The sequence below is a fragment of the Megalops cyprinoides genome, chromosome 3, assembly GCF_013368585.1.
Source record: "Megalops cyprinoides isolate fMegCyp1 chromosome 3, fMegCyp1.pri, whole genome shotgun sequence".
NCBI classification, from domain to species: Eukaryota; Metazoa; Chordata; class Actinopteri; order Elopiformes; family Megalopidae; genus Megalops; species Megalops cyprinoides.
The window spans coordinates 24,750,315-24,768,846 of record NC_050585.1 but is presented as its reverse complement, the minus strand read 5'-3'; positions in this window follow the sequence as shown (position 1 = coordinate 24,768,846).

Sequence of the window (18,532 nt, the reverse complement as noted above, 5' to 3'; positions counted from 1 at the left end):
AACTGTAACAAGGCCAGTGTGTTGGTTTTGCCAAACACAGAGCCACAGTATGCTTTGGCATACAAACTGGATACAGCTCGCGGTCTGCGGCTTCTAAGGTCTATAGAGGAAATGGCACCCCATACCCCGCTGTCATAAAATGATTGATTGTGCGGAATGAGCAGTAATATTTTTGTAATTCAAATTTGAGTGACCAGGAGGGATCGTCTGTTGGTAATGTCATTATGATTACCAGTCATACCCTACCATGATTGTAATGCAGTGGAGGCTGAGATGGTAGTCATGATTGTTGTGAGCTGATGACTGTTTGTCCTTGCCTCTAGAATTTGAAAGTGAACAGATGGGTGGAAGGTCTGCTAAATAGAACAGAAACAGAGAATTCTCCTGATATTCCTGTGACAGAGCCAATCTCAGAAACCTTCTGTGTAAAGCTGACCAGAACAGAGATCAAAAGAGAAATAACCCTGGTCAAAAAATAGAAAGGCAGTGACTCCAGATGAATTTCCTGCAGAAGCAATTAAAAGGGATATCGACACATCTGCCATGTCTTTCATTCCACATATAGACAGACCTGTGAAAACAGAAGACGGATTGGCTGTTCTGAAAAGAAAAGGACATCTCATCAAGGTCTGTAGAAGAGGGAACCTGAGTGAGTGTAAGCATCACATATGGAATCATGCCCCTGTCAGCAATGGGAAACATTCAACAAACTCCAGAGTGGGTATAGAACACAGTAGACATCATATTTAATTAAAAATCAGGCTTCAACGCTATGAGAAAGTAGCCTTTGACAGTATGGACACACAGACTTTGTCCTGAATCTACTGAGACTGTGGGATACCAGAGAAGTGCATTGACTTGATTGAAATCTCCCATAGTATTATAACCTGTACAGAAGTGTATGGAAGGGAAAGAAAGACAGGTATAAGACAGGGATCTTTACTAAGACCCTCTCAACCCCATTCCTGGCTCATGAAGACAGGAAGGGAGAAGGAATAGGATCTAGTGTGGATCTAGTGGAGGAGACATCAGGAGACTTCCTCCAACAGTTACCTATATATGACTCTTAAAGTCTTCTGGCTTGGGAAGATCAGAGAAAAAGATCTGTGGCTGGGGCCCCCTCTGATAAGGAAATGAGGAAACTGGGGCCGGACAGACTATATATTACATTGCATTGCATTATTGTCTTTTTAACAGACACTCTTATCCAGAGTGAGTTACATAGGTTACAATATTATCCATTTACATAACTGGGTATTTGCTGAGTCAATTGTGGGTCAAGTACAGTACCTTGCTCAAGGATACAACAGCAGTAGCCCAGGGATGAATCGAACCAGAAATCTTTTGGTTACTACGCCACACTGATGCCATACATTGTTCAAACATCTTCCTTCTTTAGATAGACTCTGAGCTTGGACCTCAAGGGAAGCTGAACAGAGGCAGCCAGAGAATGCCTAGATATAGAAACCAAAAGTCAGGGACCAAAAAAAATAGCATGCACAGTGTGGAGAGAGGTAAAAATGGGCCAGGGATGGATGTGTTGCTGTGGAGATGTCAATGGCCTATGCTCCATGAGAGGTAATGTGTCAGCTTTTCCTGTTAATAATGCAGAAGAGTTGGAGTGTCTCCAGTATTATTCTCAAGCAGTTCCACTCAGTCCTTGTCCTCAAATGCCAGACATCTGCCTGAAATTCAAAGTTTTTCAGCTTTCTTTACTACAACAGAAATTTGGCATGTTTATGATAAATTTGGACCAGGCAGTAAACTGTGTAGATGGAACATAACTTACAGTCACCACAGACTTCCTGGACCAGAATTTTTTTTCCAAGATTCATCCTATTCTGTCCCAATAGATACCAAGACTAAATATTCAATGGGATACCCCATGAAGAATTTTAAGGCCATAAGTGGTATGTATCATATTTCATGTAACGCCAGGCAACTCACCAACTTCACAGCCACTCCCAGACTACATTGCCATATTTGTTATCCTGGATTTTTAGCAGTACTAAACTAATACTCTCATGTCCTACACACTTTAACATATTAAAATGTACTGTATGTTTAACAACAATAAATTATTCATGGTTATCTGCAACAGGCTAAATAAATTAAAATAGCACCATCACCTCCTGGCACGCGCACACATACACACACATGCACACAACCATTCCCTTTAAACAGCTCATCTCTAGGGTCATACTGACGTATCCCTCAAAAGTAGTTATTCCATAGCCGGATTGATGCCAGAAGACTGAAACCAGGTTGCCACTAATCCACAACATGGAACAATACACAGTGGAGGATTCCATGCTAATCCTAGTGAACTAGTGTTTAAAAAATCCAAAAAAGCTGAAGATCCAAAATCTATGGGAAAAAATAGAACCACTCTCATACCCTCAAACTACAGCACATAATCCAAATTAGGAACATTTTTCCATGAGCAACAGTATATATTTTTTGTCCACTGTCCACTCAATACAATACAGTTGCATTTCTTCTTAGACTTGTACAATATGTCTTTCCAGTTCATTGGCCCTCTTGAACATGAGTGAAAATCTCATAGGATTTGAAATTCTCCATTCAAGCAGGGTTTCATAGATCACAATAGACCTTTGGAAACAGGGAGCTCCATTGACCAGCTATACAGAGGGCTGGGGCAGTCTGCTGGTAGTTTTCCAATGTAAAACCGGTCCTTGTGGTTGCACTTATGAAATGAATTCACATCATATATAGAAAATACTTTGAAAGTGAAATGTTCTTGTGGCTTGGAAAGTGTTGGAACAATCTGGAGTTGAGTTTTTAGTAACCCAGACATAATCTGAGTGTTTCGTGCAATCAGCTAAAAAAATTTGTCTGGTTCTGATAGACATCTGTTATGATTCACTGTGGGGAAAAAAGTGTCACTATCAACAATTGACTGAGGATATCCATTGTACATGAAATAGCTTTGAAAATAATAATAAATATATGCAGGCCATTTTTTCTCAACATTTGTGAACAATACCTTTGCATAAATTAAACTTTGGTTTGACAATCGGTTCAGACTGTGTTTTTTTTTTTCTTTTAACTTCGGAATTGTGGTGTTTTAAATTATAACTTACCCTTGTATATGCACAATGTAATTTTGAAGTTGAAGAATTGTTGGTGTTATCTGGGCGGTGAAAATGGTCCAAGAAAAAACAGCCCCTCCTGGTAGCTGTGTATTATTGTAAAAAGTTTAGGGATGTATTAGTGCACAAAAGCTCACAAAACCTCTTTTCAATCAGCATAGATAAATAGGTCACATTTGTTGCTTTTATTCATTGCTTCATTCATTTATTTTGCCAAAAGTAAAATATGTGCATTTTAAGCTGTTGAGGTGGATATCATGGCATGCGAAACATTAAGGAATGAAGGGGCAGTGATTCCGATGGAAGGCCCTGAATCAGAGGTGCTCAAATAGCACTCTAACACATTTTATGAATGATGGTCTCCTTCTATCAGTGACCCTTAGAGAGGACAAGGTTGACACGTCTTCAGTACTTCAGCTTAAGTCTTACATGTGTCCCCGTAAATGATGTTGCATTGCTGCATTGTTGAACAGCCGCATAAGCTAGGACCTCAGAAAGGAGATGCTCTCTTCAGAGTGCCCACCTGCATAACCTAAGTCAATGCATCTAAATCTGTTTGACCTGGTCTGACTATGGGTCTGATGAAGGTATCTAGACAGTGGTTTTCTGAACAAATAAAACCAGAAAATGACATTCAAGTCCATTTCAACAGTGGAAAAATGTCCTGAGTGCACCCCTTCTCTTCGTCTGTTTTATTCTTCTGGGTTCTGGGTTTGAACTGAATACTTCTGCTGCTATAGCATCCCAAAATTTAATTTTGAGAAGTGCACAGGCCTCTTTCACAGTATCACTTAAGCTGTATTCTTCTGCATGAATGCAGCATATTCCTCTGGTATAGTACTCAGTCTTGCCAGAACCAATAATGTATCAAAGAAGTAGCCAATCACAAAGACTGTTTCAGAGCTGGATAATGCTGAGAACAAATCAGCTAAGATCAATTTCGTATGGTCCACATTCCAAGCCAATGAGCCCAGCTATTCTGTCTGTGACAGACAAAACCATAAACAAGCCTTAGTGAAAAATGAGCTCAGCTTCGCTGCCCAAAATGGGTTTCAATAGAAGAGGGCCAACTGTGTGTCTTACTTCTGATCTCAGTCTGGACTAGTTGCACTGCCAGTGAGTGTTCTCTAAAGTTAGTCATCGTCTCCTCCACAATGTACACCTCCACAGCACACCGTCTAAATGGCCACAAGGAATGTCCCCAGTGTGTGTGTGTGTGTGTCCCATCATTCCCCCATGCTACACCCCACAACCAGAGTGGTCACCTGGAGGAGTGGAGGAGTGAGGCTGGGAATGGTTGCTATTTTGGGCAGTGGAGCTAACAGGACTCTGGAATGAGTTTTCCCAGAATGTATGGGATACAGACTTCAAACAACAGGGGGATACCAGAGAGAGTGAAAGCGGTCAAGGATGCACCCAAGGAGTGGAGCTCTTGTGGTCACAGGGACTGTGTATGTTGGTGACTGTGTGTGTGTTTTTCTCAGCTTGGCAAAGACATGCCATCTGTTGGAGACCAGGGAGCCGTTAAGCGCTCCCTTCTCCGTTTATAGATGGCAGCTATTTGGCCGCTTGGTGTGGGTCTTGGAGCAAGAGCAGAAAATAATGAGGTGAAGAATGACAAGTGTATTCTGCACCTCCTCTGCAGAGTTAGCCGAAGGACACATGGCTCCAGCTCGAAAATGCATGTTAATTGTAAGAAATGGTGCATGGCAGTAAATTGCAGTGCATGAACCCAGCTCAGATCTGGCATGTAATATTTTGGCAGTAGCTAAGTGCAGGTAACTAGACCACCGCAGGGACTTTAAAAGTCAGGGTCAGGACCAAGAACTGGACAGCCACATGTCAATCACTGGATCAGGATGGGATGTTCGTGCAGAACATATGAATGTGCTTAGCCCTGTCAAAGGCCCTGCCACCAGCAGGTGAATAGAGTGGGAATTGCTGATGACAGTTAACACTGCACATTCATCTTCTCTCTTCATATACCTTGAATTATGTCCTCTGATTAGGGTGTTATCTGGTCAGGTTTAATATTTAACCAAGGGGAATTTATGCAAGAACCTTGGGAAAATTTGAAGGACAATGGTTAGCTAAAGGTGCTGGACATAAGCATTTTATTTTTTTAGGTCCCAGCAAAAACGTGTGTAAAAAAACCTGATATGAATATAAAACACAAAAAACTCCCTAAAGGAAGAATAGCATAATCTCACCCAGAACTGATCCCACAGCACACTGGTCCCTGAGCTTTTGTACTGAAGCTCAAATGACATGAATTGTGCTTTGTGGTGACAGCTTGGTGTGAGTGATGAAGTACTAATAACTGTTTGAAGCCAAGCTTTGATGTCAGATTTTTCAACATTACATTTACAATGTGCCTTGGCCCTGAGCGCCTTTAATGTTGTTTGAAATGCTCCAGCAACATGCAAGTGGCGCTGAGGTGTTTTGTCATCGAGTGAGAAGCTTTTCATTTTCAATACCTTGTCTTGTATTTTACAAGGAAAATGCATAGACTGAAAAAGCTCTTATAAGATTGATCTTTCTCTTTGCAAGTCTCTGATGCCCACCCTAGGAACTGGGGAGTCGCCTTTTGAAATTCATTGTCCAATCACAATGGCTTAAAGGCAACACATTTCAACTGAATTGTGAAGGGTGAACCAATCTCATAATATTTTGTTATGTACATGGAAATTCTCCTTTGAAACTCTACTGAGGGCTCATTCGCCATTGGTTTTGCAGCCTGCCATTTGCAAGGTCTAAGAAAAATAACAGACAGAATGCAGACTCTGCAAATGCAGCTTCAATTTCAATGTGCAAATGTACTCCTGCCCATGAAGTGTCCGAACCAGGGCAGCGACAGTTGACTTGAAGAAACACCATTCTCTTAGCTCCCCAGCAATGGCATAAATTACCTACTGAACAATACCACAACTTTTGTACCATGCATTTGCCAGTGCATGCTGTGCATAGTGTAAAGTAATGTGCATAATATAAGTACTGATTGACAATATCCATTGACACAGGTTGATATGAGCAAGTACTTTGATTAGCAGGTACTTTGATTAGTCCACATTAGGTGTTTGACATCATAAAGACTACCCACTCAGGCTGATCCTTTTCTCTATTTCCAAATATTTCAACAAATATTTCCTGAGGATACTTATGTGAACAGTACTTCTGACAGTGCCGCTAGTTAAACTCACAATGTACTGCCATTTCATTTTTTGACTGAGTGTTTTAATTTCACTTCAGTTTAAGTGCTGCACAATATCTCCCTCTAGTGTCACACAGGCAGACACGATCTTCCATTTCAAGTTTTCAGATCTCTTGAAAGAATTAATGAAATATCAGTTTGGGGGTACCCTATACTACACCCCTATTATGTGGTCCTGAAACTTATGGAAGTGACACCCATGAAGCTCAAGGAAAGGAAAAAAATTAAGTGCTTCACTTCACTGTGGTACTTCCAAAGGGGATGTCACTGTGCCAGTGATTGTGATTTTGGCCACTTTAGGCTCAGTCTTAAATATTAGATTAGATTCTGTATTTTTACACTCATAGCAGTTGGCTTGACATACTGAATTTGGAAGGAAGCACCATTTACTGAGGGCATGTTTCCTTTGGATCTTTGTGGAGCCACATCATAATGGCATGGTTTTCATATTGGGCACATGAATACACTACAGAAAATATTTTCTAGTTTACCATTTGATGGAAAGGACTGTATAAGATATATCAAAACTTGTAATTTGCTGCAAATTATTGGAAACAGCTTAATATGTAACTGGAGACTCAGACCCATTATGTGGTAGAGTTCATCAGAAATAAAAATATTACTTACAAGGAGACTGCCCCCTGGTGGTCACTGCAGACAATAACAAACTGGTTCTTCAGAAGTTATTGTTACAGAGCACCTTGATCACTTTTGTTTCAATTCATTTTACTTTTACTTCAGAGGGACATACTTGGGATGAGAATTTAACAGAAGCAGAGAGGACTCAAGATAACATTCTTGCACTGTTGCTGTGACATTGCAGTGAAGCAGCAAAGGCTGACACCATGCCACAAAGACATTAAGAAAACATGATGTATTAGCTGGGATTGACCTACCTGTGCAGATGCTATTGTGTTGTTCTGTGTTATTTCCCTGTCAGTGGTTTCTGCACAGAAGAGGGCACAGGTGATTGAAAACCTGCTCCAGCCCTGGACATCCAAGTTGAAACCATCAAAAAATAATTACTGCATAAGTAAACAATCCTTTTTGTATTTGTTCATTACTATTATATCCAGTATTGATTTTGAATACACACACACAGCTTCTATTATAGATACAAAAACACTTTTGAATTTGAACCAGGATTATGTTTCAGTCATATCCAATATGTGTCGCTCTATCACTTTTTTCAACTCTCACATTCAATTTGACTTGTTCTAGAAATTCATGCCTGGAAGGGTAAAGATAAGACACTAGTTTACCCTGCTCTACATTTGTAGGAAAAACATAAAGGTGTTGTTGGAATTCTGGGATATGTTTGTCCTCATACACTGCTTCATGGTCACAGCACAAATCAGTATACTGCAGGACTTCTGAAGATTTGATGCTCAATACATATTTTGTGTGTATTTTATTATTATTTAATGACACAAAGTCACTTGTGTGGGAAAGTGTACTCACTGAATAACTATGCACTGAATTATTTTAAGGAAGTGTCACCATCTGTAAGTTAGAAAATTGTACTTACACTTGTAGTTGCTGTCCTGCTAACAAGCATTTGTTTTTACAAGAAACAAAGATAATTCAGCATGGTGGCTTCCAGTGGATTACCTTCAGATGGATACAGAATGCTAAACATTCTAAACTGAAGAGAGAAACAGCAAAGAATTATTCCTTAACAAAAATAGTAATGTGCTACACAGAAAAGCAAAGGTATACCCTTCTTTTATGAATGGAGCTGGAATAAAGAGAGGCAGTTCTATCAATCAGACCCAGAATTGCATCTGTGTATTGCTGCAAAGCCGCTCAGTTTAATGGAAGAATCTGTTTCTTATCAGCAGCATACACACCATATAAAGTGTTTAAGATGACAAAATAAATAACAATGAAAAAATTGAAAATAAAAGTAAAAAATGCACAAAAAGTTGGCAAGGACAAAAAAATGGAAGCAAGGACAAAAACAAACAAATAGTGCTGATTAATCTGATTTTAATTATCAGATTAATCTGAATGCTGATTAAGACAGGCTGGCCTTCAGATTAGGGGAGAGGAGCAGAGGGGTATTGATATTGTTTAGGACTGTTGGGGCAGTAAAGTTTTCATTTGTGCTTCAAGCAATATCCAAACAAGTTGAACATTATTTTAAATGTTGTTATTTTGTATATATATATATATCATGTGACATTTTCATCATGTCATTATTTTCGCACCTCTCATTTTACATTTCTAATTATGTGCTACTATTCCTGTGCAGAACAAAGGTCAGACAAAAAGGTGTCTTTAAGAGAAAGAAAGAAAAAGCATGTGTGTGGTGTGAGTTAGGTCAGGCTTCAGTCTCCCAGAAAGTGCAATAAAGTTAATGCTGTTTTTGTCTATAAACCACCTGAATCTCTGTGCTCAATGGCATTTTTGCTCAAATGCTGTTCATTTCATAATATGACCATTTACAAGGAAAAGAGGGAAAAGATCTGGCCACCGAGTAACAGTATTCCTTTTTCCACACTAAGCTAACGTAGCCCAGCCTGCTCAGTAGCATGCTGTGGCCCATCACTGGAGGGCATAGGATAGGGTTCTGGTTCTTTAAAAGGAGGTGTTGGGAGAGGAGGCAGGTGGTCTCCAGCAGGCTGGGGGAGCAGGGGGAAGAGGAAGTCAATGTCTCCAATGGGGATATCTTGCAGATGTTACCCCCCATCCAGCAGGCACATCACGAACAGAAAGCAGTTTCTGGTGATGAGGAGGGAAGGTGATATCTACCATGTCATGACTGAAATAAAAATCTGTCCAGTGTTGCAGTTCAGAAGTTTGACAGTGAGACAGTTGAACTTCCATGCTGTGATCATTGAAGGGTAATTAAACTGGGCCACACACGATACACAGTTCTAGATGATCAATGAAATTTCTCTGAATGGAACCTCAGAGTAATGCAATGTTGGTCTGGTCGATATTCATGTGTCCAACATGTTACTAAGTGCCTGTAATGTTGCATTATCACCCCATAAATAAGTTCCAAATTGCAGCAATGTCAATAAATGCTGGGTCTACCTCTCATTCTAATGGGGAATCAATGCACTGTGCAGTCGTGTGCTGTGCAGCTGGGATAGGTATAGGTTCACTTAGGGCATTGTCCAAATTCCCTTCTCAAATGAGGAAATGAACTTGGGGACTACACACCCGTGAGTCAGGGGCATTATGGGGTATCTGAGAATTGGGGATCGGCTAATGTATTCACAGGGGAATGGGGGCATCTGGGCAGGAAGTGGGGTCAGCAGCGTCAAAGAAAACGTAAGATTATTCCATACAGTCCATATTTTCTGTCCACAGCAGGAGAAAGGGATGGTACCATGTACTATTCTAGCTTCAGCTCTTGTCTTGGACCTTTCCAAAGGACCTTTCAAATCGGAGATTCTTTTTTTTTTTTTTTACGTGGGGCCGTTCTCCTTGCATGCATTTTTTTTAAAACGTTGCACACCATTCATTTTGAATCATTATGTGCTGACAGATTCAGTCAAGTAATAAGTATTTATATGCTTGTTTCTTGTGCAGATAGTTTCAGAATACATTGGCCTCAGGTGGTAGTAAATATCAAAGTTGGATGAGAAAATGCAAACAATGACTTTTGTGCTTGTATGAGCACATACAACTATAGTCTCATGGGGTACCCATGTTAGACAGCAGGGGGCAGACGTTTATTAGTATGGCTTATTAATATACTCATTTTAATCGATATTGATTTAGCTCTGGCTTCTTATTTTTTCTGTAATAAAATAAAATATACTGCAAGTAATGAATGAAGCCACCTTTAGTAACCCATAAAGTTTGGCAGTGTATGTTGAAAAGCAATGAATATTGGAAAGTTCTCTCATGACACATGCCAAGGAAAGCACTGTGGTATTCACATTTGAGTTTCTCTTTTTTTTTCAGGCTGCGTTCACTTGTCCCTCCAGTTGAATTGTCATTTGTGTTTAATTACCCATTTGAATAACCGTCACTCTTATCCGGGACCATGCCACATGGGATTAAACCAGTTGGATAAAATTTCAGTTCCCCACCCTATCACACACTGAAGTCCTTATTACTCAATAAACAAACTAAAATTGTCCTGAAAAGGCAACAGCCTCCCACACGATACACACAAAAGGGAACCATAGGTTAACTGAAACAAACTAAGGGGTTAAGAACTTTAACTTGGTGGGATGTGTCTAATTTAGTTAATGTCATTTGGATGAGCTGGCATTATAAAATTCAGAGGTCAACTAAACGTTCAATTAATCAAGTTTGATTTAGTTTTTAATCAAATATTCATGTGGATTTAACTTTACTTTAGTTACCTGCTTTAAACCCTGGATGGTGGAGATGGAGATGTTCACAAAGTTAAAAGTAAGGGTATTTCTCTACTTATTTTTGATCTCTTATTCCTTTTATTTTAAACATGAATGTAGGCTGTTAAGACTAATCAGGGTGAATTAGTTGTTCAATAAACTGTTAAAAAGGCTGTGAAAAAATAAATTAAACTTATTAAAAGCTTAATAAATTGAGAGATGGCTGCCCTGAAGTTGAAGAAAAAAAATCAACACATTTCTAAGAGAACTTACAGCACGTAACTGTGAAGAAATTTCAAATCCAGATCAATGTTCAATTAAAGGTTCAAACAATCCTAATTAATTGAGCTCAGCTGGAATGAAAACCAGCAAACACAAAGGTCTCCCAGGAAAAAGCTTAGTAAAAAACTGTTTTGGACAGAGACAGTTATTCAAAAAGTAACATGCGAAACAAGCAGCAGGAAAACTAGTATTCCCAAAGCAGCATCTAATCCACCAGAGTTGACAGAGGTCATTCAAGGATTGTCTGTCCCCCCATTCCTGGGCTGTGAGCTTCCTCAGACCCCCTGGCTGCTGTGGGTGCTTTGACAAGAGAACACCTTCAAGATAGTCCAAGGTGAGAACAAATACATATGTACATTACATGTTGTTATTTGGCAGATGCTCTTACCCAAAGCCAGAGCTGGGCAGCCCTATACGCTCACTACGCAAGTTGCGTAGGGCCCTGCAAATTACGCAAGGGCCCCGCCTCCCCCTCGTGTCAAAGCGGGTGTCAATGTTTACAGCCTCAATGAGAGGATGAAGCGGAACTATCCTTCTGATCATGAAAAGAAAAAAAACACCATGAAAGTGAATTGTGGGAACAGCAATTAGGTAAACTTATGTCCTCTCCTCTCCAAGTTCGATGTCAGCAAATAACAGTAACGTTAAGTTGATGTGCTAGCTTGCAGTGCATCTCTCTCTTGGGTCTCATCTCTTGGTCTGTCTGTGTCTTGCTTGCTTGCCAGCCACTTCCAGGGCTGTGTTCTGTGACTTTGTGCCTGACAACAGTGAGAGTGAAATACAACTATTTATTGCGTTTGATAAACGCCACATGGCAAAGGTGTTTATAACTGCAGCTCGGAAAAGATAACCGCATCGTGCGTAAACATGCGTTCATATGCGCATGCATGAAATGAAACTTGCGCTATATGCTTATGTTTACATTGTATAGCCAAAGCTAATTGTATAATATTGTGAGGACTGGGTTAATTACCAGGTAGCAAAGCCAAAGCTCAGTGTTATTTTCTACATTTTATATTTTCAACAATTTCTTATTTATGTTAATGTTAATATTCACTTATCTTAAGATTCTATAGAAAATATTCTATTCAATAAATATTGTTTGTTTATACTTCATTCTGCTCTGTATAGGTCTACTTATTCTTAGACTGACAGATGGAGCAAATTGTTTTAAAGGAGGGAGGATTGTAGTGGGAGCACTGGGGTGTCAGGTGGAATAGGGGAGTTAAAGTGCAGCCTGAAGAGCTGGGTCTTCAGTCCACTCTCCTGACTGCTTTGGAAAGCTTATTTCAACCACACTATACAGACGGCAGGACACCTAGAGGACAGGACCAAGGCTTTTGAAAAGACTGCAAGCCGTTACTAGTAGTCTGTGGAGGGAGATCAAGAGAGGTGAGACATGGAAAAATTTGGGGAGGCTGTGGACAAGCTAAGCAGGAGTATTCTGGATAAGCTGCAGGGATCTGATCGCACATGCAGGGTGTCCATCAAGGAGGGAATTATATCACATATTCACAGGGGATTTCAGATTTCCCAGGTCTTCAGTATAGTATTTCTGAAAACTGTGCAAACAGAAAAAGCAAGATGTAAAAACAAGCCTCAGCCAACTTCTTTATTTGAGACTGGCTCCAGGGAGGTGTTGAGGAGAAAGGTCAAGAACATAATTCATCGGTTATAACATTAATTTTTCATTTAATTGGGATCGTATGGCACATATATGACATTGTTTTCAGACTACTATAATGATGTCCTGTTCCTGTGCCAGTCCATATATAAAGCGTACAATGGTTATAATGGGCTACTATATAGGATCCAGAATAATAAGATGATTTTTTTTTTATTTATTACTCCTTCTGCTTTTGTATGTTAGAAGCATCAGCCACCCTCTTTATATCTGATATCAAAGTAAAATTCATACTCCATTAAACATCAAGAGTGACCCACTATTTGAGAATGGCAACCACATGAAAAATCAAGTTAAGGAACCAGAGGAGGGGGAAAAAGTGTTAAAACACCACTGTGGATTGGAAGGGGAGCGGAAAGGAAGTGTTCAGGTGTGTGCAGTCCTGTGGGGTCTGGGAGAGGAAGCAGCTCAGAGACATGGAGGGAAGGTCAGGAGGGAGAGCTGAGCACAGGAGGAGCACTAAAGGAGCAGTTTGTGGGGCCGGAGAGGAAATACCAAAAGACAGGTAAGAGGCAACCCTGTACCCCTGAGTGAGGGGACAGCTTGACAGCCATGTGAGGCTGGTTAGAGCCATAGGGGATGGCTATCATTGCCACAGGATAAGCAGGGGGTGATTGACTGTCTGCGGAGCTGGAGGGAAGATTTCCTGGCATCCGGCAGTTCTGTAGGCAGTGGGAACCAAGCTACAGTTGTTCATGCCTGTTTCACAGTGAGTTTATGGACTCTTGTGGACTCTTGGGGCTGAGCCACAGCTGTGGCCATCTCATGGTTTGGGCGACTGGGAGAGGCAAAAGGAGATGTGAAGGAGGAGCCTGCACTCATGCTATACAGTGCCTACCCCTGAGATTCATTGTTTTAAAATGAAATTGGTTAGTTTGCATTTAAATGTGTATGTATTCATATGTGAAATGTTTTTGTGTTAAAAGATCCTTGTTTTTCAGTCTTCAGCTTTGTCAGTGCTCATGCTAATTTCAATCAATTACTTTGTAAACAGGATAATTGTCTGCCATTGCATGATCGTGGGTGATGGGACCAACTATTGGTTAATGACCCACACCTGCCTAATTGAAGGCATATTAAATACAGGTGTTCTAAAACTGGTTTTCTTTATGCAAATTTTTTAAATCAGTTAAATTTTGTTTACATATATATATATATATATATATATATATATATATATATATATATATAATTACTATTTTTGTATGTGAGAAGCATTCCACCCATACTGTATGAAAGCCAATTGCTTTTATTTAGTTTTCATTCTGTTCCTTTTTTTCTTCTATAACAAACTAGACACCATTAGTTCACACCGTGCCCATACTGACATCTATCCACATGAAAACTGACATGAGGCTACGAAAACTTGGAAACAGAAGGTAACAAAATGATTACACTGCAGCCACATAATTTCAATATATTTACGTTTGCCCTTTTTTTCTGCCATACATGACTTCTGGTTAATTCTAGTCAGCCGGTAATTAAATTAGCAGCAAAGAAATCTCACATGAGTCTTTCCACAACGAATAGCTTGTTTGAAATAAGTTTAAATCTGCACATTTGATAAAATTAAGCATATAATATATATTGATGTGCAGCATTAAACTGTACTGTGTGTCTTTACTTTAGGTTCCTGGCTGTATGCCTAGAAGTAGCACACTCATACAATGGCTGAATTGCTAACCCTGGTTAGTTACACGCAGCAAATTCTGGTTTGGTTTACAATACAGCTCTGGAATAAGAAAAAATATCCTTGACATCATAATCTTCTATGCCTTTACTGTTTTTTTGTGTAATAAGTAATAAAATATACAAACATTTTTCTGTTACTGTTCAGCTACTCCGTAGGAGGTGTGTGAACAACAACATCCCAGCTCCATGGTTGAAGAGCACCTCGAGATTAGGTGCACAAAAGTCATGGGCAAGTTCAGATGTGGCTAAATCTGTTTAGTGTAAACAAACATGTGGTTTGTGTACTAGCTTGATAGCTTGTGACCTCGCTAAAATGTTTGCAGCATGTTTGACAGTGACTTAGCTACAATATATCATGTGGAGGCTAATTTAAGTAGCTGAAGTACAGTTAGCATTTTGTGACCTAGAGGATGGAAAAGTTCATCGATCTTTAGCAGATTGAGTGAGAGAGAGAGCTACAGCATTGCGTGTATTGTGCTACTGAACTCCTAAAATGTATTCTGGGCTCAGTGGCATACAGGGTTATATTTATTCACCTGCTATCTGAGAATCTGTATGGTGTTTCCACGATTCTAAGATGCCTATTATGGGTAAACATTGGTTTGTCGCAGAGTTAAGATTAAAAACCATGACATGATTTGTAAAAGAGCATTTTAGACCAGAAAGGAGAAGGTTGCAACTTGAATGAATGGGCCACATGGGTACAAATATATGTACTATTTCATTAACAGGAACAATATCGTCCACTGTTTATGACTGCATACACTTTGGTGGATCCCATCAAGTGTTACATCAAGGAAAATGGAAAATGGACCCAGGGTTACACAGGTCAGGGCCTAAGTAAAGGCAGATACCACTGATAGGGGCCACACACTGCAACAAGAGCAACAAGAGAGGAGCATGGATGAGGTGGGAAACAAAAAGGAATTTTACATGGGAGGAACAATGCAGAATGGAACCATTCCTGAATAAAGTCCCTACTAAGAAAATTTGATGGAATGCTTCCATCACAAACTACATCAATGATGCCTGACAGAAAAATCTGAGCTGCTGTCTCTGCAAGCATTGAGCTTGAAGCAAGATCTCACATCCTGCAATGTCACAAAGTCATTTCAGGTGGAAGCATGATAAACTCCTGAGGAAACTAGCAGACATTCTAGGAGAAGAATGGAAGAAGAGGAATCCCACCAATGTCTTCTAACCCATCGTATTTGTCAAGCCCAGAGAAGAAAGACAGATGACAGTGAAGAAGGATGGCATACCGGTGCAAGCTAGAACACAGGAGGCGATGGACGTAGATGGTTGACTTGTCCTCCAAACCATCATCCTAACCACTCTGTGTCCATACATCACCCTGTGGTCAGGACAGGCTAAGAAACTAATTATAATTAACACTAACAGTGGCATCGGAGGAGCATTTCGCAGAAACATTCAATGCAACAATAACAAATATGGAAACCTTGCAGATGAGGAGACAGGCAAGGATGGAGTGTATGTTTTCTTCCAGCTGAGATAGGCTACCATGGATTTCCTGCACAATGGATTTCCTGTACACCCACTTAGAGGGTGATGACAAAGTGCTGAGGAGAAGTCATCCCACTGGTTAGAAAGGAGTAGAGCCAAGCTGTAAGCATTCCATGGGAAAATAGTGATCTAACTAATCACTGTTGTCTCACCATCTTGAGGGTGGTCCAGGTCAGAAGTCTGGCCTCTCTACTATTGTCTTTCTACTGCCTATGTCTGGCACAGAGGAAACAGAAAATGGCTTACTCTTTTAAACTGAATATGGCTGGGCTATACAAGCTGCCATGAGTCAGTGTATTTGTGCTCACCACAAAAGGCCAGAGAGACCACAATGGATTGGCTGCAGTCCAGTGGGTGGAGAGGCACAGGGGTCTTGATACTATGACTAGACTCCAACTTCGCTCCCAGGGTGGGACACTTCCTGTAATCTCTCAGCATGGTGGTTCAACCAGATTGCTCCAGTCCAGTAGAGGCAGCTGTACAGATGGTCTATAAAGTTTTCATGACAACCACATGGGTGTGTCCAAATTTTTTAAACAAGGTAGAATGACAAGCAGCAAATTAACATGACTCCCAATGGCAACAGGTTTGGTTTGGACATCACACTGGCTTTGCCTTAAGTGTGCAACAGGTTTCTGTAGGAGATTATTAACAGAGGTGGGGCTTCCTATGTGGTGATGAATTTGCGGGAAATGTCACTATCTCTGTGCTCTGTGGCTCCCCTCAGCTGCGAGTCTGTGTACTTCTAACAGAAACTAAAACAGCCCCAAGACAACTCCAGCCCCCGTTACTGTTCAGCACCAGTGTGGGGGAAGAAGAAAGGGCCACTGGGCTGGGCGGAAACTCTTGGCCTAGGCTGCTCTGCGCTGTCTTGATTGCCTGAGGCCAAAACAAAAAGTACAGACATTGTATTACAATGCAATGGTCCTTCCTCATAGATTGCTAGTTCACAGTCTATACCTCCTGTCAGTCTGTGGGTTGTAGTGTCTCTGGAGGTGGAGGTTCAATCTATGTGTCCTGGTGTCCCCTGGGAGCTGTGTCACTACTAACCTACCTGTAGCTGAATGTTCTTACGAAGCCCTCAAACAGTATATCAGACATTAACAGAGGATGAAGTTGAAGTCTGTACAAGTCCTGTTTAATATATAATATCACTGTATGGTACTCCTTAGGTATAAAACAGTTCCTGATACAGAAATAGGAAAAACAGGAACCAGAACCTAACACGCATATTTTCTTCCCTTTGAGCTGGTTTCTATCTTAACAAGGGAACTCTCTATACAATTTTAAACACCATTCAGCTGCCCTTACTGTGGCCAACTAGTTCACTTTAAACATTACATATATTTCTCTAGATGTACCATTTTCCCAATAACACTGTAATGGAACTCTACAGTACTTATGTGGAAAAGAAACATCTTGAGTCATCTTTGAAGTAAGAACCAGACAAAAATTCCATCAAAAATGATAGTACTGTATTTTGATATCTTGACAATATGAGGTTTAATCTTCAGAATGACCATTCAACCATCCTAACAGGAGATATCATGTTACAAAATCTGACCAGGTTAAGACAGCAAGGATGTCATGAAGAGATTATTGTGATGGAGGGATGCCCATTGGCTCAGTTTGGAGGTACAGCTGAAGATGGACAATGACTCTCTGTATGCTGCTGAAAAAAAGAGTAGTAGGCTCTACATGTTCTTCTTTCTCTTCCTGATTGGTGACAATCCGGAAACAGGTACTTAAAAAAAAACATTCCAGCCTGAAACAAACAGCTGTATTCATGAGCAGTTGGTACAAGAGCGCTGCATGCATTTCAGCTTGCCTGCTCAGTGTCAAAACACACAAGCCACTAAGGCATGAAATTTGCATGCCAAAGCATACCAGCTAAAATATCCATGTTTTATATGCTAAAACATAAAAGCCACAGCAACCTGAGGTTTGCATGCTAATACACACCAGCAGCTAACACTCTAAAATCTGAATGTCATAAGATACCACACTGTTGCCAGCTAGGATGAGCCTGACGTAGACAGGCAAAGAATTAAGGTAGTCCATTATCAGACATACTCAGTGCACTGACTTTGTCGGGTAAATTCAGCTGAACTACCTTATACCCTGGTCTTTTCCTCTGTAAGAAAGTTGTCCTTTGCAGTGAGAACTTTGATTTGACTTGCAGGAGGGGCCTGTTCTTAATTAACTTAGTGGTTGCCTCAAGAATGTGTTAGTTCTGGAATGCTTTTGCACTGGTATCTGCAAGTCTGCAGTCCCGGAGTCCTCAGAGAAAGACAGCAACAACACGAGTGACAATGAAATGAGGGCTACTTCTGTGCTATGTTCTTTCATGAAAAATGTTACTCCCCACTACTCTGGGATGTTGATTTTCTAACATGCACAGTTAAGAATATAAAACGGAATCGATTGCATGGAATAATACGTTAAATATTCCACAGAGTAATGCATTTACCAAAATTGCTTGAAACCTTATCACTCAAAATACATTTGTTGGTATATTAAATTTTTACAAGGAATAGAGATTAAAGCCACCCCACAGACTAAAAAAAAGAGCTTAAATCTTGCATTTAATATCATCAATTTTTGTGACTCTTGGTAAGTCCCACTTATCAATGCAAATGACTGCTCAAGCTACTGTCATGCAACCGTTTTCAAATATATACCCACTGGCACTGCTATATCCTAATTC